The following is a 24,691-nucleotide window of genomic DNA, read 5'->3' as shown; positions in this document are numbered from 1 at the left end:
TAAAAATAAATACACATTATTGTAAGAATATTAAGCATTTCTTGTTTTCATTTCAGGTGAAAGAAGATCTTGATAACCATGTGCAGACGTCCTCAGTGGATGGAAGTTTCAAATGACATCTACAGCTTTTCGGGAGTTTTGAGGAAGGCTTTTGTTGGCTTGGGACTAGAAATGCCAAATTTTAGGTATGGAGGTCACGGCATTTATTGATTAGAGTTTAATGTGTTATAGTTGTAAGTTTTGGGTAAGGTTGCTTGCTTGATCATTTAGGATGCTGGGAGAGATTAAAGTTAGTTGAAAGGTTGAGGTTCAGTTCCTGGTCACTGAACAGACGACATTTGCCCTAATTGTCATTTACACATATTGTGATGATTAGGGGGCGGATTTTGCATATTTGCATGTTCATATGCTCTCAATAGAGCAATAGATTTATCGATTTTGCTTGATGTGGGTTCCTCTGGTAAGGTTTTATAGTGGATATAAATGCATATTTGGGATGTTAGGGCATTTTTTTGCTTAACGTGCATATAATGTGCATATATTGGCAATTTGGGAGCAATTTTCATGTAATTGTTCATCTCAAGTTGTATGCTTCATTTTCCCTATTCTTTGTGCCAGCATTAAAAAATAGGCTACTTGGTCTGGTCATGGCCACTAGTTGGGTCAAGGCATTCCAAAACTCATCTCATATCGTTGCAGGTTTTCTGTTTGCTAAGATAGAGAGAACCCACCCTTTCACCAACCAACGACCTTTCAGAGATGTGAGTCACGTTTCCAAATTCCTACAACATCACTGGGGTCACGTTATTTGAAGATTATCTTTTAATGTGACATCATGACCTGTCCATAAGGTACAAAGTGTTTTTAAGAATTGTACTTTGGCCACCTGTTCTTTTAGCGATATGTTCATATCGTACAGAGTGTTTTTGAGACTTGTCATTTGGTGACTCGTTCATTTAGCAACTGTCCTTATGGTACCTGGTCTATATGTGGCTTTTCCATATTCTAGACAGTCTTTCTGAAACTTGTCCTTTGCGACCCGTTCTTTTTCCGATCTGTCCATATGGTAAAAAGTGTTTTTGAGACTTGTCCTTTAGAAACCCTGTCTTTTAGAAACGTCTCTTTATGCTACAGACTATTTTTACGATTGTCCATATGATAGAAAGTGTTTGTCCTTTGGGTAGCATATGGACAGCTTGCAAAGTCTTTTTACAACCTGGCCATATGGTACAAAGTGTTTTTGAGACTTGCTGTTTGGAAACCTGGCCTTTTAGCAAGATACCTTTATGCTACCGACTATTTTTACGATTGTCCATATGGAGGAAAGTGTTTTTTGAGACTTGTCCTTTGGAGTCCCTTTCTTTAAGTGACCTGTCCTTATGTTAAACAGTATTTCTGACACGTGTCCTTTGGTGATCTGTTCTTTTAGTGACTTATCGTTGTGACTCCCATATTTTTTGAGAGTTTGCCTTTGGCGACCCATTCTTTTAGCAACCTGCCCTTATGCTACACAGTCTTTTTGAGACTTGTCTTTTGCTGGCATGTTCTCATGTTACGGCGACCAGTTGTTTTAACGATCTGCACTACATCAAGCGTTGTTGTAACGATCTGCACTACATCGATCGTTTTTTTAACGGTCTGTAGTATATCGATTGTTGCTTTGACGGTCTGCCCTATGTCGACTGTTGCTTTCATGGTCTGCCCTACGTCAACCATTGTTTTGATGGTCTGCCCTACGGTGACCGTTCTTTTAAAAGTCTGTCCTTAGGCCTGTCTTTCAGTGACCCAGTTTTTTTCGCGACCTGCCGCTACATTATTTTCTTGAAACTTGTCCTTTGGCAAACCGTTTTTTTTAGCATTGTGTGTTTATGCTACCGACTAGTTTTATGACTTGTCCATGTGGTACAAAGTGTGTTCGAGACTTGTCCTTTGGCTACCCATTCCTTTAGCAATCTCTCCATATGCTACCCAGTCTTTTTTCAACCTCTACATTTTCTATTCATTGTTTTTGAAACTTGCCCTTTGGCGACCCATTCTGTTAGCAACCTATCCTTATGCTACACAGTCTTTTTGAGACTTGTCCTTTGGCGACCCGTTCTTTTAGCGATCTCTCCATATGCTACCCAGTCCTTTTTCAAACACTCCATATGCTGCTCATTGTTTTGGAAACTTGTCCTTTGGCGACCAGTTTTTCTTTAGCAACATGTCCTTATCCTACAAGCTATTTTTATGACCTCTCCATATGATATACCCAAAGGCAAAAGAAATAGTAGGCAAATTATTGATCACCATTTTCTTACAGTCCGTTTTCCACAATGTGATGATCATGGAAAACATCAATAGGCAGAGAGCAACAACTGCTATGTATGAACATAAATTCATTCCGTAAAACAACGCAAGGTGTGGAATAAAGTGCAATTAAAATTGTAATGGACAATATGCCTATTATTTTCTTTGCCGTTGACTTTACAATGTGTTTTTGAGACTTGTCCTTTGCCGACCCGTTCTCTTAGCAACCTATCCTTATGATGAACAGTCTTTTTGAGACTTGTCTGTGGCTACCCATTTTTTTAGCATCGTGTGGTTATGCTACTGACTAGTTTTATGACTTGTCCATGTATTACAAAGTGTGTTCGAGACTTGTCCTTTGGCTACCTGTTCCTTTAGCAATTTGTCCATATGCTACCCAGTTTTTTTTCAACCTGTTCATATGCTACTCATTTTTTTGAGACTTGTCCTTTAACGACCCGTTGTTTTAGCAATGTGTCCATATGCTACACAGTCTTTCTGAGACTTCTCCTTTGGCGATCCATTGTTTTGGCGTTCAGTCGTTTTGCAACCCCCTGTTTGCACCCTTTCTATATGCTACACAGTATTTTTGAGACTTGTCCTTTGGCGACTCAATCTTTTAGCAACCTGTCCATATTGTCCAAAGTGTTTTTGAGAGTTGTCCTTTGGTTGCCCGTTCTTTTAGCAACGTGTCTTTATGCTACCTATTTTCAGGACCTGTCCATATGGTACAAAATGTTTGTGAGACTTTTGGCTACCTGTTCTTGTAGCAGCCTGTCTTTCTGTGACCCAGTCTTATTGCAGCTTTCCATGTGCTATACACTATTTTTGAGACTTGTCCTTTGCTGATCCGTTCTTTTAGTGAATTGTTCTTATGCTACGCAGTCTTCTTGAGACATATACTTTGGCGACCTGTTCTTTTAGCGACCCGTCGTTATACTGCCCAGTCTTTTTGCGGCCTTTTCATATGCTACAGAGTCTTTTTTCAACCTGTCCATATGCTACTCATTGTTTTTGATACTTGTCGTTTGGCGACCAGTTTTTTAGCAACAACCTTATGCTACAGACTATTTTTACGACCTGTCCATATGGTACAAAGTGTTTTTGTAACTTGATCTTTGGCCACCCATGTCCTTATGCTACACAGTCTTTTCGAGACATGTCATTTGCTGACACGTTTTTGTAGCCGCTCGCCCTACGGTGGCCTGTTGTTTTAGCGGTCTGTCCTACTTGGACCCATTGTTTTAGTGGTCTGTCGTATGGTGACCCGTTATTTTAATGGTCTATGCTACGGCGACTCATTGTTTTACAGTCTGCCCTACGGCTACCCTTTCTATTAATGGTCTATCCTACGGTGACCCTTTCTGTTAATGGTCTATCCTACGGTGACCCTTTCTATTAATGGTCTATCCTACGGCGACCGTTCTATTATTGGTCTATCCTACGGCGACCTTTCTATTAACAGTCTGTCGTATAACGACCATAATTTTAACAGTCTGTCGTATAACGACCATACTTTTAACAGTCTGTCGTATAACGACCATACTTTTAACAGTCTGTCGTATAACGACCATACTTTTAACAGTCTGTCGTATAATGACCATACTTTTAACAGTCTGTCGTATAACGACCATACTTTTAACAGTCTGTCGTATAACGACCATACTGTTAAGTCTGTCGTATAATGACCATACTTTTAACAGTCGGTCGTATGGCGACCCTTCTTTTAATGGCCTGTCCTACGGCGACCAATTTTTTTGACAGCCTGTCCTACAGGGACCCGTTATTTTAACAGCTTATCTTTCGGTGACCCCTTTTTTTGCGACCTGCTGCTACACTGTTTTCTTGAAACTTGTCCTTTGGCGACCCGTTCTTTTAGCGACCTGTCGTTATGTGATACCCATATTTTTTGAGACTTGTCCTTTGCACTGTAACGACAGACGTGGTAAATCGGGAAAGGTCAGGGAATTTGAGAGGTCAAAGAAAGTTAGGGAAAAGACGGGGAATTTTATGTTGATTGACATATTAGATGTCGTTATGAAGTGCTGCAATAGAACAGGAAATCTTGTCAAGTCTCGTCATCAACTTTTAAGTCTCTTTTATGAACAACATGCATGAGCAACAAATAATATAGAAAATAACCCAGTCAGATCGTTGAATTTTCGAAAGGCAAACATCCTTGGAATTTACGAAATGTTATGTGATGTAAACTGGGCACCTATTAGTAGTATGGATAATGTAGATGATGCTGTAAAGTTCTTTAATGACAATATGAATTCAATATTTAATCTTACAGTACCAACAAAGAAAATCTATGCAAATAATAAAAATATCCTTGTTGGTTTACGTGAGAAATCATTGACACACTTAAACTTAAAGAACGACATAGAAGGTGCATGAAATACGATAGCGACAGTAGAATTAAATATAAAGATACTCGTAAAAAAGTAAATACACTCATAAATAAGGCATATAATATGTTCCTAAGAGAAACCGAAGAAAGTATTGAGAATAATAGTAAATTATTTTGGAGTTACGTAAAAACTAGAAAAGGTAGAAATACATATTCAAACCAAAGTATGACATATATGGATAATGTAATAGAAACAAATCAAGGTATGGTCGATAACTTTGCTTGTTACTTTAAATCTGTCTATTCTGAGTTTCCAAGCACGTATGATGTAACAGAGCAAATGGAATTATGCAAATGTTACTTGACTGCCTTGAAAGATTTCTAAGCCCAGAAATCGTTAATTTGGCAACATAGCTCTTGAGAACCAGCAGAGAGTAGCCAACTTTACTACAGGTTTCTCTACTAGGCAAGAAACCCTGTGGTGAAAGATTTAAATTCTCGTTTATAACATGAAGTCTCAAACTATATTCGCCCAACATATTAATAGAGAACAAAACAGAGAACTCAAGTATGAGGAATAATTTAAGAGAATACTTGCGATTCAGCATCTTAAAATTGGAATCAGAGAAACTGTTGTGAGGTTGGACACACTGCACTCGCTCGTGGTCCACCAGGAGGAAATCGCTGTCAAGATTGAACACAAAAGGGCATAATTACAAATAGTTTATGCAAATAAAATATAACAACACCTTGCAAGGTACTGTGCAATGAACGAAAACAATAATTCTCGCAATTTGCAATGAAAATGTGTTCATCGTTTGGAAAAGTGGTAGCTTGCGGAATCAGCAACACGATTCAAGGCATTTGATGTAAACAATGTTGTGGAGTGTTGGTAAAAAGTACTCGTGTTACAGATATATTTTTCCCTGGAAATTTATGGTCGGGTTCAAATCTAAAACCCTCTTTTTATTTCTTCCAAAAATTTTAGTTTCAGAATGTTCGCAAAAAGTAATTCGATGCGAAATGCGACGAATGTTTCTATCAGCTAAATGTATTTGTTTCTTTTTTCTTTCATGCAGTAAGGTACGCAATTCAAATGTATTTCAAAGAAACTTTCACTCTTGTGAAAAGTCTATTATTTTGACATAACATTATTAAAAAAAAAACAATAAAAAAAACTATTGTTGCTGATTCCGCAAGCTACCATTCACTGTAAGTACTTTATTTTATTATTCTTTGAAAAACAATAGGAACATTCATCAATTTGGATCAAAAAACCTAATTTGTCATCGTATTCCAACAGATAGTATTTGGTCAAACAATGAATGTGCTGACTAGGGCTCGGAAGTTGAAGAATTCTGAGCTTTCAGAACAATGCTAAAACTGATATCAGGCAGTTTCCCTTCAGCTAGAACTAGAAAACATTTTTTTTTTGCGTTTGCCGGCTCTTTTCTTGCTTTTAGGTAATTTTCAGTATTTCTTGTTTTTTGTTGCATTTTTTTTTTTTAGTTTAAACCTATTTTTTTCTTTGTTTCGTGAATTTTAAATGCATTTGCTAGCATAACTTATATATTTATATTCCCTAACATGGTCCTTTTAGCAAGTTTGCTATTAAACAAATATATGGCCAAAGGAGAAGGAAACTATTATTTTCAAGTGAAATATTTAGCAATGCATAAACTAATTAATTGTGGTAAATTTATTTTTCCTGCAGCAAACTTAAATTGCTATGTGTGAAGCCTACTTTAAGATTCCCTCTGTTATTGCTTTAATCTGTGCTTTAAAATAAAATTTGTCACAATATAAAAAAAAATATATAATCTTATGTTCGCCAAACACAAATGTATATTGAGTTGCTGATCATCTACTGTATCGTGGAAGATCCATTCTCAAAGGAGATGAATCATTTATACAAAAAAAGGTGTAGTGCATACATGTTACATAACTTTGAAGTTAAAATATAGAAAATTAAATTAGCACTTACTGCTTTTATCCCCTTTCAGTAGTTAGTAGTTTAAACTTCCAAACAGCAGGTTTTATCGAATTATTCAACTACTCTCTTCTTATTTATTAAAAAAATGAAGCTGTCATTTTCAGTGCGAAAAGTATTTTAGGTTTTTTTTTAAAAATAATTTTAAGGTTATTCTACAGGTCATCAACTGCCGAGCCCTAGCGATAACTAAGCTATTCTTCCTATCTGCTTCCTGCACCTGTCACGCAGTATCAGATTGTCTGCCTCAATTTAGATAGCTGTCTGGAATTTAAGGTTTCCTGGTCTTTGAAGAAATCAACATTATTTCCATGAATCTGAAGAAATATTTCGTGAAACGCTTCTCGCCTTCTGGAAAAGTACCTGCTGTGGTTGTGGATCGATCTTACGACCCCTGTCACATGAGTCAAGTACGCTACCAGTACACCATAGGTGTCACTAGCACTAAACATGTAGTTTAGAAACTGACAGTCCTCTATTTAGGTCCTTTAGTTTTAAAACATCTCGGATCCGTATTTCTGAAATGAAGCAAAATGAAATTGTAAATACCCAGCTGGTATAATTCCTCTCTCTCTCACTCAATCAATATACATACATAATTTCACTTTTCCCACTTGTGCTTGACCTCTCTTCATTTTCCCACATTTCTCAGTAGTTCAAAGTTCTGAACACACGAACGCACTACTTGGACTTCCATGAATAATTCGCCGCACGTTTCGGTTTTACATAACTAACAGTGAAACTAAAAATTATTGAACTTAATTACTATACTCCATACCCAATGTATATGAATGCCATTATTAAAAAAAAAACAACAAAAAAAACGATTGTTGCTGATTCCGCAAGCTACCACTTTTCCAAACGACGAACACATTTTAATTGCAAATTGGGAGAATTATTAGAGATTAATGAGAGCGATTTCCTCCTGGTGGACCACGAGCGAGTGCAGTGTTTCCAACCTCACAACAGTTTCTCTGATTACAATTTTAAGTTGCCGAATCGCAAGTATTCTCTTAAATTATTCCTCATATTTGAGTTTTCCATTTTGTTCTCTATTAATATGTTGGGCGAATATAGTTTGCGACTTCATGTTATAAACAAGAATGTAAATCTTTCACCACATGGTTTCTCGCCTAGTAGAGAAACCTGTAGTGAAGTACCACTTAAATCATGTAGTAAGAGGTGCAATGATTAGTATGATTGCAAGTTTTGAAATTTTTCATTTAAAAATTCATGGAGAATTACTTTTTTTCAAACTGAAAAGTGTCATTTTTCAACTACTTTCTAAAGTGTTCTATAGAAATAGGCTATGTATTATCTTTTGAGAATGTGTTGTCCTACATTTTGGGACAGCATGTCCTACATTTCCCTTACAGCGATCTGGTAACCCTACATCACTGGCTCCAGCCCACATAGACAAAGTATACATTTTGCACGTGGCATGATATTCTTATATTGGCTGCTCTGCTCCACCCCTTCTTACTTCCTCAGCTACTTTTTTATAGCGCCGTGGCTGAGTTAATGGATGACAATGTCGTTATCTGAGAATCCTTTATTTTCGATTTCATGCAATCATCAATGGATCGAGATGGGTGATGCTGCTGGATCTAAACTGTGAAAACTAAGAATAAGTTGTCATCACTTTAAAGTTAACAGTAATAGCCCCCCCCCCCCCTGCCCCTTTGACAATTAAAATAGCCCAAGGAGGTGCACTATCAACCCTTCGTAAATCTAGCTCCTTGAAAGTCAACTTGAGCTCCACTTAAGGTGAAAGTTAGCTCTTATATGCACATCAGGTTTGACAACACTGCCAGAATGGCTGCAGGAGTCAAGGAGAAATGCATTCCCCTAACAGAGCATTATTTTATGTGTTCTTGGGAACATAAAACATCCAATGGCATAGAAAGGTACTTTTTGCAACTTCCATTCCGCAAGCAAACACGATCCCCCTACACTACACTGCTCACGTTATTTTAAGCACTCAGTTCGAGAGATGAAGACATACACATTTCTGTAGAGGTGTATAGTGTAGTGTGAAGTGGAAAGTTTTAGGTGGGGAATGTTTGCTGAGCCCTTAGGATAGCTGAGGAATGCTTGCAGCAATAAAAATTATGACTAGGACTTGGAAGTTGATGACTTAAAAAATTGCAAAAGATGACCTATAGAATGGCCTAAAAATTACCCAAAAATAATTTTCACTCAAGTAAAAGCTTACTTTTTTCATAAAATACAAGATAAGTTGAATAATTCGATAAAGCAGGTTGTTTGGTGGTTTAAACTACTGAAGCAATTAAGTGCTAAGTAGTTTTTGTTTATTTTTACTTCAAATAGCCAACTTCCACTAGGCGAAAAACTCTGTGGTGAGAGGTTTTCAATTTCGCACATTCCACGAACTTAGAAACTATAAACCGCTATTAAAATGCACAATGAAACAGAAAGAATAAATTGGGTTCGAAGCTGCTACTTTGCAAAAACTTTTTTGTAAAGTAAGCAGCCTTGGACAAGAATGCTTATCTACATTTCTTGGAGATTTCCATTGATATTTGAAGGACTCGGGTGCAAAACATGGTGACATTTTGGTCATATTTGAGTTAATTATGAAAAAAAGGTTATTAGAAGCTATACTGTAGATAAATTGTTTTCGTGTTGTGTTTACCAATTTCAGGAGGCTTCACTGAGTCCAATGCAAATTTGGTGACATGGCAATTTCACTCTAAAATTGAAGGATGGCACATTTTACTTTGTAACTCAAAAATTACTAAATTTCATTTACCATGTTTTACACCCGAGCCCTTCATTTATGCAATTTATGTCCAGCATTTCCGGATGACATGTTAATCATAGTAATGAAAATGCGACTTTTCCTCCTCCGTGGCCATGCAGTCTGAGGTGCTGTGCTTTGGAGCCTGCCTGAGTTCAGTCTTTGGACATACACTTTAAACAGAAATCTGAGACATTTTGCAATAAGCCTCCACCGGATATCAAACCTGGGACACCTTGATTACATTATCCTGTTTATTTATGACAAACAAATTCTTAATGCGTGTTAACATAACTTTTGACAGCTGGATGAAAAGAAAGGGCTTGGTTAAAATCCTGCCAATGACTGAAAAATCATGGAGATGAGCAGAAGCATTCATTGAGGTCTGCATCACATAAATATTTACCGTGATTTAATATAATCTTATAATACATTATTACCACACTGCACACCCGGTAAATAACAATAAAAAAAAAGAATCGGGAGAGGGTGGAATTTGAACCTACGATGATTCGTTCTTGATGAGGGAAGTATAACAAGGTGACTAACCAACTGCTTTACGATATTACTGACGAGAATATCTGTAAAACAAGTTGATCTCGGTTGAATGAAAAATGTAGTATGTTGCAAAGTAATGTTGAAAGTAGACATACTTCTTGGGGAAAAATAACAATGTATAAGAGTGGAAACATTGCCAGTTACGAGGAATAAATGTGGAATTTTGCTTCTAGCATCAGCCCTGTTGACATTGGAAGGATCAAATTTGTAGGGAAGCATGTCAAAAGACCACTTTTTGGGGATTGAGACCCGAGCCTTTACCTAATCTCAAATTACCTTCTCTTAAGTTCACACATTGCACAAATAAAATTTACACCATAACTTCAAATATATATATATATATATGTATATATTAACACACTTGTATAATCAAAAAAATTACAGCATTCACAGCCATTTTTAGATGTTCAGTTTTTATCAACAACTTTTCAAACAAAAGAATTATGTAAAAATCTCAACTTTTAGATTCAACTAGTTTTGGTCAATATGAGGTAACGTATGTCACCTAATTTCTGATGTTGCAAAATAAGGTTAAACTATATCCCATACTTAGAATAATAAGGTCTTTTATTTTTTTTTATATTTTAAATTTGGGTTAACTAAAGCCTCAGAAAATATAGTAACATAAGGTTTTAATACTAGACTTACCAGAAATTGAAATTACAAGGTATGACAATTGAAAATCTGTGAAATCTCATTGCAAAAGATTTGATTTATTAGGTACCCATGACCAGTTGGTATTGTCAGCTTCAAAACTGAGCTTCCCCACATTTTTTAAATGTAGCAGTACATGCAGCTCAACATAGGCAGTGGCATGCCCAGGAATTTCGAAATGGAGGGGGTTCCATATACTTTTTTAGTATACAGTCCTGTTTTTGCCACATTATCCTGCCTTTGACGTAATTGTTTATGGAATACTAGGCCAAAGGTATTGCACTATGACCCCCAAGCCCTCCCTGGGCACTCCACTGAAAGTAGCCTATTTATTTTGGAGGGTCAAAGCTGGTAGAATATATTATTTTTTGTTTTCTGTATTTTCCACATTTTTTTTTGATTTTTCAATAAAAGACATTCGTTGAACTAGTTGTGAGTCATGCACAGCAGAAGATTCAGAGACATGTTTTGATAGGATGTGAGGCAGGCCTGGAATTGATCTGTGCATGGATAATCTCTGCTGTCATTCTTCCTTTGCCTAATGTGCCGAGACTAGTGACTTGTGAATGTTCGTTATCTGTGACTAATTAATCTTAACAAACTCTGTGAAAATGATAAAACACGTATTAGGTCAAGACTGCAGGCGGATGGCTTTGAGACAATATGCAAATAACATTGAAAATAGTTTTTATATGTAAAGTATGTTGTGATCTTCAGAAGTACCACTTAAAGAAAAAGTTAAGTAAGGAAATTTTTAAAGTGGCCGCGGTGGCTCAGTCGGTAACGCGACTGACTACCATGCTAAAGGTCCCGGGTTCAATCCCCGGCCGGTTCAAATCCGGGAACTTTTCTAACGATGGAAGTGGCCCCGGTGCCCACCCAGCGTCGAATAACGTGGGTACCTGAGGGAGACCCTGGGGGGTAAAGGCGGTCAGGAGCGTGGTGCTGATCACATCACCCCCACTCATGACCGGATCAAGAAAATGTGGGGCGTTACCCCCACAGCCCCTATACGCCTTCATGGCGTGGTGCTATGCACAGGGGAGCACTTTTAAGGAAATTTTTAAAATCAATTTACATCATATGGCAAGGCAAAAAAATGGCAAGGCAAGGCAAGTAAGCCTTATACCAGTTAAATCAATATGCCTAGCATTTTGGAGTTAAATTTTCATATCTGGAGAAAGTGACTCACTTGAATGCCAGAATGAAAATGATAACAAGGAGTGCAAAGGAAACTGGAAAGTTGCTTTTCACAAAGTATTAGAACTGAAGAAAAGGAAAGCAAGTGTGACAATCCTTTGCATGGCCAGTACAATCTGTATAATGGAAATTATAAGAAGAAAAATTTAAATTAGCGAAAACTAATGTTGAAAAGGTCAGAATCATCAGTTTGATTGCTACCAATTGGTCAAGAAAAGATATATGTGATGAACTAAAGGTTTCTGATAATTTACTTAGGAACTTAGTGAAAGAACAAATAATTCTGCCTGATCTGACAAAGAGAATGAATAGGAAACTGGAGCTGACAACACCAACTGGTCATGGGTACCTAATAAATCAAACCTTTTGCAATGAGATTTCACAAATTTTCAATTGTCATACCTTGTAATTTCAATTTCTAGTAAGTCGAGTATTAAAACCTTATGTTACTATATTTTCTGAGGCTTGATTTAACCCAAATTTATAAAAGATAAAAATAAAAGACTTGATTATTCTAAGTATGGGATGTAGTTTAACCTTATTTTGCAACATCAGAAATTAGGGGACATACATTACCAAAACGAGTTGAATCTAAAAGTTGAGATTTTTACTGTGAATTAGGTTCATGCAGGGCTTTTTTTATGCCAAGTTTCAGAATTTTTGAAGATCACTCATCTGAGATATTTAACCCCAAAAACTGTCAAAATTCAATGAACAGCCATGTTTGAGCCCATGCTGTAAAAAAGGATTGCATTTCTAGGCACTGATATTTTATTTACAGACACCCTGCACGCAGGTCTGCACATGAAAAAAAAATCAAGCCTTAGACTAAACCCCTTCATTGACAAAAATCAGGCTTAAAAATACAAATTTTTAACTATTTTTACCCCAATTTCCACCATAATTTTCGTACTTACAATGCAATTTTAAATACTTGAATATCATAGAAAGTATACTTCATAAGCTACAATATGAATTTTGTTTCAGGAGACTAGCTCTAATGGTTTTTGAGATATTAAGGTTTCTGAAAAGTTCTACATGAGCAAAAAAAAGCCATGCGCCATGTTGGAAAAATGGCTGCCCTAGGAGAACTAAAGACAATAAATTTTTTTGAACATTGGTTTTGATATCTAGAAACATGTACAAACATTTGTACTAAAGATGATTTTTTTCTAAACTGGTCATGCAACCACCATTGGATGGTTTGGCATGAAATGACCCATTTACTTTATAATAGGGATGGAGCCTTCCCGATGGCTCAGTAATCAAGGCATCCTGGGTTTGATACCCGGTGGAGGCACATAGTGATTCGGATCCCACTTTGAACTGTAGGTCCAGTCCAAATTAGCCTCACTGTGCATAAAGTGGACTTAAAACAACAAATCAATTCAATTGGGATGGCACCGATTAATCGGTATTCTATCGGTATCTGCCGATATAGGAAATCGGTTTATTGGTAAAATTGCCGATTATTTTACCGATCCGATATATCTATAAATATTTCATAATTTAGTGCAAAATTCTGCCATTTTGTTGTAATTTTTATGGATAACCTCCATGCCCTACTTTCTAAAAAAGTAAATGTCTAAATATGCAATTTCTTTTGCTCTCCAGTCACCTTGAGACACACATTTATTAAGGAGGTGAGTGAACTTTCAGGTTCTTCAAGGACCATTTGTAATTTTATATCGGATCTGTAAAATATCAGTTATCGGTATCGGTAATTGTTATATCCCTACTTTATAATAAGAACACAGTCTATACTTGGATGATTAGCAGATTCCTCATTAATATTTAATCTTAGAAAGTAAGTCTTCTTGACATTGTTTTAAATGATTTATTTGTTTAAAACATGTTTTTTCGGTTCTTGTTTAAAACATTTAAAACATATTTAAAAAAAAATGTGTTTTGTTTCTTTTTTTTTAAAATAAATTTTGCCAACCCTGCTTTTAATCCAATCCTATATTAATTATTAAGTTAAATGTTTTAAGGTTACATTTCAAAGCTTATCTTAGTTGGATTTATGGCTTTCTTAGCTTATCTGAGAAAAAGGCACTGGCGCCTGAATTTTTTTAGGTTTGTCTAAGCAACCACCTGCTTGTGTTCTAAACCATTTTTTGCAATATACTGTGGAAAGAACCACTTTATAGTAATGCCCGGTCTGTGCAAGGTATCTTAAATTAAATTTGCGTGCTTGATAAAAAATTTTCAATAACATATCAAATATTTCGTGAAAATTAGCTGTGTCTGTTAATTGAAGTGCTGGAACTCTCTACAGGTTTTGTTGTTCTTTCAGCAGTTCCAGGAGGTGTGGGATTCTTCAGACATCTACAATGACCCAGGAATGCTGACAGTGCAGTTTTGTGGCAGCACAAACAGGATAATTGTTTGTTCCTCTTAGAGGTAAGAAGTGTAACTTGATCATTTAGGATGTATGGGTTATGTTCCTGGGTTAACAAAAAGAAATCGATCGGGCAATTTGATTTATCGAAGGTGTATAATAGAAAGGAGTTAGTATCGTATTTACTATAATAATTGCAGCTGTACAGTAAGCAAGTCACTGTTTGGGAAACGACATATTATAATAGAAAAGGGGGTTCGAATCAATTAGATCTTTACCAGGCATGGATGTTCAGAAATTAATTTGACATCATCTAGAAAAAAAGACCTGAAAATATAATGCAACACCTTACTTGTGTACAATTATAAAATATGGGGAGGTTGTGTTAAGTTAATGGCCAGAATTCGGCCAACGGAGAAGGCCAGTCCAGTTCCTTATCCGTTGGTCTTCGTTCACAAGCCAAGTTCAGTAATTATATTTGTTGTTGCACATAAGAAAATCAGGACACGTGAAATGTTGGAAGAAAATATTTTAATGAGTCGTCGAATACTTACACCATCTCACCACACAACATACATGACCAAACAGTCGAACAGCGCAGCGAGTCGACAGACCCATCCTGCACTGGGTGAAGACATTTGAAGCTCGCGAGCCGTGCTTGCGATGTTCCGTACACACAGAAACTAGTACCGATGCACTTCTTAATAAAGTACTAAGATTTAACTATAGGTCAGAGCACTGAACTAACACCTAATAAGTGTTCAAACTGGAGTGAAGAGAAAAATCTTTTCCCCTCCGATATGTAAAAATGCTGATGAGAGTGTGTTTTGTTTGAAGCATCTTGTGGCTCTAAGCGATTCATGGAAACTGTCCTTCTTACACCATCTTTGCTTCCGAGCTTTCTCAATCTTCCAGCACTAGGAGGAAATATATCTTTCTTCCTATTGGTGAGTACACTTTAGCTCCACCCACATGTGACTTCATGGTTTCAGCGAGAAGGGATGATCGTGAGGAGGGATGATTACGAGGACCAAACAATCCATTGTTCGTTGGAGAGTGAAAAGTACATGGTTCGAATTAATTTTTAGTTCCTCGTAACTTTACGGCGAGCACTTCAATTTTGACATTCTATTTGGTTTATCACTTTCCTTAGTGTCCTTAATTTCACTGGGGAAGATATATATTTTCGAGCGAGGTCATCGGGGTTCAACATCCAGCACTTTTTCCCGTTGTCACTGGCTGTCCATGTGGCAGACAGACTGGCGCGCTTGTTAAAGTTATGTCTTCGGCTCAGCTCGTGATACGTGCTGAGATGCCAGTCTGTTTAGGTCTGTTTGCTCCGGAACGGTTGACTCTCATCACTGGAATAGAGAGAGCCATTGTCTTTACAAGTCTGTAAATAAGAGACTCAGCACCTGGGGGATGTTCGGCTTCAAAGAAACAGAGGACTCCTTGTTTTCCAAGTTCACGATGAAGGTGAGAGTCGTGTTCTAGCAGGAATTGTTTAGGTATTTATAAATTAAGGCTCTGGAACTCAGTGGTTGAATGGTCCTCCTCTAAATTCTTAACCTTCCACCCTCTGCAGAGCACGAAATTTTATGGTGACTGGTCCAAATGAATATGAAGGGAGATCACAGTTTATTGCGGGACCCTACTGGCTTCCTTTTCTTGATTGTAGTTTTTTTTTATTTTATAGTTGGATAGATGGCTGGCTTCGTGGGAAAATTGCTTGCCGGATAGAGACAGTAGTGTCGTTTTCAGAGAGCAGAGGAAGACCGAGATGGTAATGTAACTCGGTCATAGGTGGGAAAAGAACATCTGGTTTGACCAAGTTCCCAATGTAAACAAGTGGCATAAATATTATCATGGAGCTTATTTTGTTACAAAAGATTGCATATTGAATGTACGATTTGAAATTTTTAATCAGTATAGAAGAAAAAAGGTATCTGGAAAAAAATGGGAAGTTCCCAGATCTTTTCGATGAATGGTTTAACGTGGTGACAGTGTATACCATGTACATATATTTATAAAGCCTTCTAAAATATGAAGATAACACTCGGAAAAAAACATCCATTCCAAGAAGCCAGATTTTTTGCAACTACTGCTTTATATCTATCTATGAATTCCTTGTTGAAAGTTGTATTTGAGAAATTTACATATACTAGAGAGAGATATTTACACACTAACCAAAGTACCATGTCGGTACTTATAATGGACATTTCCACTACAAAATGAAAAACGTTTTAAAGTCATTCATCTTGAGAAGCACGCCTTCAAACATTACTGAAATTCACCTACGTGACTGAAGTGAAAATGTCCTCTGATTGTCTGATGTCATCTATTGGGAAGGCACGTGAACTTAGCGTGGGTCGTGAAAGCAACAGCAAAATGTCATTAGTTACTGTGTAAAACAGAAACGTAACTTGCAGTGCAAATACTTGTACTGTGTTTCTTGCAGATGAATTATGTCCTAACAGTATAGGAGCATTTACTAATTCAGCCACTCCAGTGGAGGGTTTTTGCATTAGACTGACAAAGCAATACTGGTAACAGCCAATGGCTGAACACAGAATTTGTGAACAACATAATCTGACCAAAAAAATTGAACTTATATTGATTGAAATTTACTATAACCTGTAGTGTAGTGCAAAATAGGAATGACATAAAAGTACGGTATTATACTTTTCACGTTCTTCGCTCTATTATAAAGCCATTTTTACTATATCTTCAATAAGGCAATTTCAGTTTGTGTTTTCTTTCTGTGCACGCAGTCATTATAAATTGTGATGGAATATTTTTATGTAACCTTTCTTAATGAAGTTTTTTGTTGTTTGTCTTAATAATCTCTCTGCACTGAGAAAGTCTGTACGAGTGGCCCTTTGCGTATGTTGTTCATTCTATATTTTTGGAGACGAGAGGGAACGAGAATTGCCCATCCAAATCAAAACTGGATATAAATTTATAAATCAAGACCAGACCATCAATGAGAGATTTACAAATTTTATTCTGCAAAATAGCTGCCTCATCTCATTAGCTGAGCACGTCAGTGGCGTAGCGTGATTCTATGAAAGGTGTAAGGCTTCCTTAGATAAACCTGACCTGAATATTGGATAAAGAAAACCCAAAAATATTTTAACTAAATAGAATCTATTTGAATGTAAGCCATGTATGGGCATACTCAATTTCAAACACAAAATGCACACACTCTATGTTAACAATAATAGCATATGTATTACTTAATGAAAATTCTCATTTATACTGTAACCCGATCCGACGATCCTTTAGTCTGAACACCTCAATCACGTCGTCATAGAATCGGGAGTTTCTGGTCAATGTCTTTGGCAGCTCCTTTTCAATGGATATCAGTCCCAAATCAGATTTCCTTGCCTGAGTCTGTGTGCTGTGTTGAAATATATGAATCGTCTTCAGTGCAGAAAACGACCTTTCCACCGACGAGCTTGAGGCAGGAACAGTGAGGAACAATTCTGTTAGTTTGTACACTTGTTCAACAGCTTCATTCAAATAGGTAGTACGGAAGTACTCATGAAGTTCAAACACACTCTTTACTCGATATTCGGCTTCAGAATAAATTACCTGTAGCTCAACTTTCAACTGGTAGCAATTGAAAAATCTTGCATACAGCTTAGTTTAGGACACAAACTCTTCTTCTTGAAAGGTCATGTCATATTTTTATTCTTATTGTGGGAAATGCGTAGAATACAATTTGCAAATGCAAATGCATTCGAGAATATTACTCATTATCATGGTTACGATATTTGCGCACATTTTGAAAAGCATATGAAGCAACTTAGTGAAAGGAAAAGGTAAAAAAAAATTCTGTAAATCATAACGCTAAGTATTACGCGCATGCTTTAACATTACGGGTAACTGGGATGCACGCGCCAAACTTTGCGAGCGCTGCCGGATCTAGGATTGCCAGACATTCCTCTTTTATCATTAACTTCGCTGCTTCTAATGGAGGTAATATCTAACGTTAAACCATCTCGTTTGTGAACTTAATAGTTAGTTTACACATTAAAAATGACACCCGTTTTGTTACACCTCCCGTCAAGCATTGTTGAAAAAACACGGGAGTCGAATTTCCTTGTTCTCTTCCGACCGTGGCAAGCATATGAGTCATACGCAGCGGCAACCATGCCAACGTAAGCTTCGTCTGCCTGGGGACAGATATTCTCACCAGTTATCACCCACTGGTAATGCGCATTACATCTGGCTCAGAATCGGGGTGCCCTGTCATTGGTTGAGAAGATACTACGTAAGCAAACACACCCGCCATGGGCGAGTCCAAATCATTTCTTCCATTCACCTACACGTAAGTCCTCTGAAGAAGCCTTACAGAGAAAGAACTCGAATCAAAACAAGTCCTCAAATATTTCGTTAAAAGTTCTACTTGCAGTCTGATATTTCTGTGTGTGTTCAAGCGATAAATATGGGAATGAAAGTTTTCTTCAATAATTTCAACTTGTAAGGTGGACTTACAAGCCTTACGTGGGCACTACGCCGCTGGAGCACGTTGGTTGGTTGGCTCACAACTTCAACACTAGAGGTGGAATCGAGATGAGATGAGACAGTGTCAGTCTCATTTCCATGTTGTAAATGCCTGTTTCGTTCTTGGTCTCCACTATCTGCTCTTTCCACCAACATCTTGGTCTCTGCCTTGGCCTTATTCCCACTCCTTGTGCATTGTAAGCTCTTATTGACAGTCTTTCTGCATCCATCCTCTTCATGTGTCCGAACCATCTCATCTGTGCCTGATCTATCCTGTCCTGAAGCTTCACCACACCCATTGTCTGTCGGATCTCCTCATTCCTTATTCTATCACTTCTAGTCTTCCCCAATATATAAAAAAGGCTTGAACATGGTTATCTTCAAATTTATGTTGATATAATTTATCCTTTTTTATTTGAAAGAGCTACAACTCTATGTGAATAATAAGAACTCAATTTTAGGAATGGTTTGAGAAACTGAAAAATAAAATTGAAAGTGGCAAAATTTGAACATTTTACCAGTACTAAAAATAATTTTCTAGAATAACAAACACAACTGCTGCACTGAAAGTACTCTAGAGATTTATTTATAGTATTTTATGGGAGTAATGAAATTAATGCTTTCAACAATAACTTGTTCGGAATATTAGTGGGTAGATATTGAAAAAAATAAGATTTTCACACTTTTTGAATCGCACTATCTCAATAGTTCAAGTTTAGGGAGTAATCTTCCATAATTGAGTTGAAGTAGATCTTTGAAATTTATTACTCTACTAAAAAGAAGTGCTTATTTATTGGTGAGACTGGTTTTTATGATGTATTAATTTCGGTAGCCGCTGCCACCACCCAAGTCAATAGAACATCATATAAACCAGTTTTTCATTTCAGTACATTAATTTGCTTGTATTTTTCTTTCCTTGAAATATGAATAAAATTGATGCACAATTTTAACATTGCATTCATCATTTGTGCAAATAACTTTACATGCAAAGAAAATAATATTCTTGTTACTGCTTCATTTGGCAATAAATTACAATTTTGTTAATTTTTACTATAATAGCCACTTTCTTGTTTACAGAAGATCCCAAGTGACAACAGTATTTCCCCAGCAATATGACGACAGTTCGTGACAATGGATAAATTTTGGAGCTGCACTTCCAACTTCCACTTGCTACTGGTTTCATTGCATCACATCTGAAGGAAGGATTGAGAAGACGTGCAAGATACATTCGTTAGCTTAAGCAAGTAAGTTTGAAATTAAGTAACAGTGATTTAGGGAGAATTCACACTGAAGTGACAGGCAACATTTGTCGCTTGGAGGATTTCACTAATTGTGGCTTGTTATACTGCTATGGTGTGAAACGTTGCTGCTGATTGGCTTTTTCCCAAGTATGATGTGTTGCTTCGGTCTGAAATCTTCCTTAGTGAAATTAGTTTTAGAGAACCAGTCGAGCATAGCAGTAGGAATTCACACCTCAAAATATTTTTCTAAGTCCAGAATTCATTAATATGGCAGCATACCATTTGAACTCCAACTAGGCTTGGTTACTTTTGAAACTGGTAGATCCCTTCATCAGACAAAGCAATGCAGTGAAAGTGAACACATTTTGTGTGTTCAATTTTAAAACTGAACTTTCTGTGAAGTTTTGAAGCGCTGGACCATATCATGTTCATCTCAATGAAATAGCCATCATCACGTTTGAAAGTAAACTGAAAATTGATGAGGTTTTCTCGGACAATCAACCAGGTGATTTCCAGATAGGCTTCCAAGCTTTCGAGAGCTAACGTCACTTCCACCTTCAGGGATTCAAGTGCAGTGAATGAGTCCGGTCACTGGACCAAAATGAATGTTTTGTGTGTGGCCACTGATGAACCAAAATGTGCTTGCCTGTTGGGCCGAGATGGGTCTGTCTAATTTGTACGATGCACGCCAAAGAAAATGATAGTACTTACTGCGTGTCGCTATCACAAACCCATACCTCTGGAGTGGAGGACCATATTGAATTCTATAAGGTGATTCGACTCGGATGATTGCAAATGACACTGATAATAACGAAGATATATTGACTAAAACCAAAGATTACATGTATATACAAACTTGCTGCAATGCAACGCGATGCACGGAATGAAACTACCACGCACACTCGGCCATATTGTCTCGCGAACCGACTGAGCGTCACTCTCTCTCTCTCTTTGTTCGAGAGTAAACATAAAACAAAACTGAATTCCCCTGACATCTATTGTTAAAAATATCAAACATATCAATTATGACTTGAGACATATTCCCCCCTCTTGGTCAAACAACGTGTGACCAACTAAATTCACTTATCTCCATCCTTATTGCACTGAGGAAGTGGAACTAGTCTGTGAATCGATCTCTTGAAGATCCCTGAAGCTGGATGCACTGTGGCTACTCGCACTAAGCCGTCTCTTCCTGGCTGGACGCTGGTGACTCTTCCCAATTTCCACGATAGGGGAGGTAAATGGATGTCTTTGATGACAACTATCCAGTGGCGTCGCGTGCTGTTCACATACGGGTGTTCACAATAAAAATTTTATACTGATTGGAGATTTACTACTCTCCCTTGTAACTTTATCTTCAATATTGAACAAGTAAGAATAACAGTTCAACTTATTTTCAACAATTTCCCCCCAAAATCACGCTATATCTGAAATAATACAATACTATTTTATTCAATTAACACCCTTTTAATTACGTTATTTACAATTAGTGATGGCTAGTGCAAACTAATTAGTATAACATGCAATCTCAGGTATGTACAACACAAGATTATCATACTTCGCAATCTACTTTCTATTACAGCGACCATATGTTAACCAACGACATTCATTCATCATTGAAAGCATGTGCATCGTTAGCGGGACAGAGAGGAGGACGTGTCCAGTCCAGAAAAAAAAAAAATTGTATATAGTATAAGATATTTGGGTATTGTACAGAATGTCCCCTCGCCACGCCCACAATAACTCGGTTGTGATGCTTGTGATTGAAGTATCAGTCAATGTGACATTGCTTGTATTCCTTCTTTCCTAGTGTTTCGTATTTTTCCTCCTAGTCATGGTTCAGAGAGAGATTGATTTTCGACCATTTAAAGAAAGGATTCCCAAACTTCTTTGCTTCACGACTCCCTTAGTTTTTTCAAGACTTTACCGCGGCACCCAGAAAGTATCCCTCTCTAACACTTGCAACGCTCAGTTACTTCTAAGATTGCTTGTCTTAAGTTAAAAATTAAACACGTATTTCAAATTCAGAAACATTTTATATGTAAAAAAAAAGTACTAAATAAGCAGATATTTGAAACATTCATAGCATTGACTAACGATTCAGTAAAAATATCGGAACATTTCATTGCGCCCCTGTAAGCTAATCACGGTGCCCCAGGGTGCCGCAGCACACACTTTGGGAACCACCGATTTAAAGCGTATAGTAACATCTGTTCGTCGTTGTCATTAACATATTTACTCGTCGTCGCCTTGTAAGCGAGGGGTTCCGGTTCGAAACCGGGTGGAGGCACACAGTGGTTCGGATCCCACTTAAAACTGTATGTCCAGTCCCGATTAGCCTTACTGTGCATAAAGTGGACTTAAAGCACCAAATCAATCAATCAAACATATTTACCATCCTTGATCTTATACATTGCACGAAACGAATCGTTCCAATCCAGATGCAGTCTCTTTTTAAGCGAGTCGCATGTGCAAATGGTAACAAACGCCCAGGATGTGTCCTGTGTTTGTCCATGAATTGCCGCTTCCAAACAATAAACAAGGAAAACAAAATTGCGCGTTCACAACGTTGCACACACATAACCAATTGTACTTCGTGTACCAGTAATTTTTTAATGTTCTTTTAATAACGCAATTGGGAGTACTTACCTCTTGTACAATGTAGAGGTCGGCTGGTGAGGGCCCATCCTTTTTACTTGAGTTCGTTCTGCTTCGCTTAATCGCGAAAATTACTTTTCTTTCAAACTCCTAACAGTATTCATAATGTACAAAACACAACACAACACAACACAACACAACACAACACAACACAACACAACACAACACAACACAACACAACACAACACAACACAACACAACACACGCACACACGCACACACGCACACACACATGCACACACACGGCACAACACACACGCACGTGTGAAAGCCAGTGCAAATAAATTCACCCAATGTTCTTTTAATAACGCAATTGGGAGTACTTACCTCTTGTACAATGTAGAGGTCGGCTGGTGAGGGCCCATCCTTTTTACTTGAGTTCGTTCTGCTTCGCTTAATCGCGAAAATTACTTTTCTTTCAAACTCCTAACAGTATTCATAATGTACAAAACACAACACAACACAACACAACACAACACAACACAACACAACACAACACAACACAACACAACACAACACAACACAACACAACGCACGCACGCACGCACGCATGCATGCACGCACGCACGCACGCACGCGCAAACACACACACACGGCACAACACACACACACGGCACAACACACACACACGGCACAACACACACACACGGCACAACACACACACACACGGCACAACGCAAACACACACGGCACAACACACACACACACGCAAACACACACGGCACAACACACACGCAAACACACACGGCACAACACACACGCACACACACACGCAAACACACATGGCACAACACACACGGCACAACACACACGGCACAACACACACGGCACAACACACACGGCACAACACACACGGCACAACACACACGGCACAACACACACGGCACAACACACACGGCACAACACACACGGCACAACACACACGGCACAACACACACAACACAACACACACAACACAACACAACACAACGCACGCACGCACGCACACACACATGCAAACACACGCACACACACACACAAACACACACGGCACAACACACACACACATGCAAACACACGCAAACACACACGGCACAACACACACACACATGCAAACACACGCACACACACACGCAAACACATGCAAACACACGCACACACACACGCAAACACACACGGCACAACACACACACACATGCAAACACACGCACACACACACGCAAACACACACGGCACAACACACACACACATGCAAACACACGCAAACACACACGGCACAACACACACACACATGCAAACACACGCACACACACACGCAAACACATGCAAACACACGCACACACACACGCAAACACACACGGCACAACACACACACACATGCAAACACACGCACACACACACGGCACAACACACACGGCACAACACACACGGCACAACACACACGGCACAACACACACGGCACAACACACACGGCACAACACACACGGCACCACACACACGCACAGCACACACACACGCACGCACAACACACACGCACAACACACACACGCACACGCACAACACACACGCACAACACACACACGCACACGCACAACACACACGCACAACACACATGCACACACGCACGCACAACACACACACGCACACACACACGCACACACACACACACGCACACACACACGCACACACACAAGCACACACACACGCACACACACACGCACACACACAAGCACACACACACACAAGCACACACACACGCACACACACAAGCACACACACACGCACACACACAAGCACACACACACGCACACACACGGCACAACACACACGCACGTGTGAAAGCCAGTGCAAATAAATTCACCCAACCGCTTGTCAATAGATATCTTGCTCTCGACATCGACACTAACCGCCCTTTACCCGTTGCCGCCAAAGAGCATAGGCTTTTTTGTTGCCCCGAAAAACTAACGGTACTTGATCATTCCAAAACAAAATGTGCTCCCTTGCAGTTCTTCCAAAGCAGCAGTGTTGCCAACAATTGAAACGCAGAAGTTTCTAAATCTTCAACATGCGCTAATTAAAAATCGCTGAATCAAATTTGCTGGTAAAAAATACAAAATGTATTTTTAAAAAATGCTGTGCGGAACAACTTACACCAGGTT

At 38.2% G+C, this 24,691-nt stretch overlaps 1 long non-coding RNA gene across 2 annotated transcripts in view; it reads left to right on the top strand.

The window, feature by feature from the left end:
* The first annotated feature begins 69 nt into the window (after positions 1–69).
* LOC145982663 (uncharacterized) overlaps positions 70–24,691 on the top strand; it is a 46,346-nt gene continuing 21,724 nt past the window's right edge. Inside the window, exons 1-3 of one of the 2 annotated variants that reach the window (XR_014441125.1) lie at positions 70–185; positions 14,105–14,208; positions 19,733–19,899. This is a non-coding gene — a long non-coding RNA (uncharacterized LOC145982663). Of the gene's footprint in view, positions 186–14,101; positions 14,209–19,732; positions 19,900–24,691 lie in introns of both variants that reach the window. The other variant, XR_014441126.1, reaches the window with a different exon arrangement.

This window comes from Lepisma saccharinum, unplaced genomic scaffold (assembly GCF_977018435.1).
Source record: "Lepisma saccharinum unplaced genomic scaffold, izLepSacc3.1 HAP1_SCAFFOLD_296, whole genome shotgun sequence".
Classification (NCBI taxonomy): domain Eukaryota; kingdom Metazoa; phylum Arthropoda; class Insecta; order Zygentoma; family Lepismatidae; genus Lepisma; species Lepisma saccharinum.
Note: the sequence above shows the minus strand (reverse complement) of the source record. Positions and strands in the feature narration are given on the sequence as shown.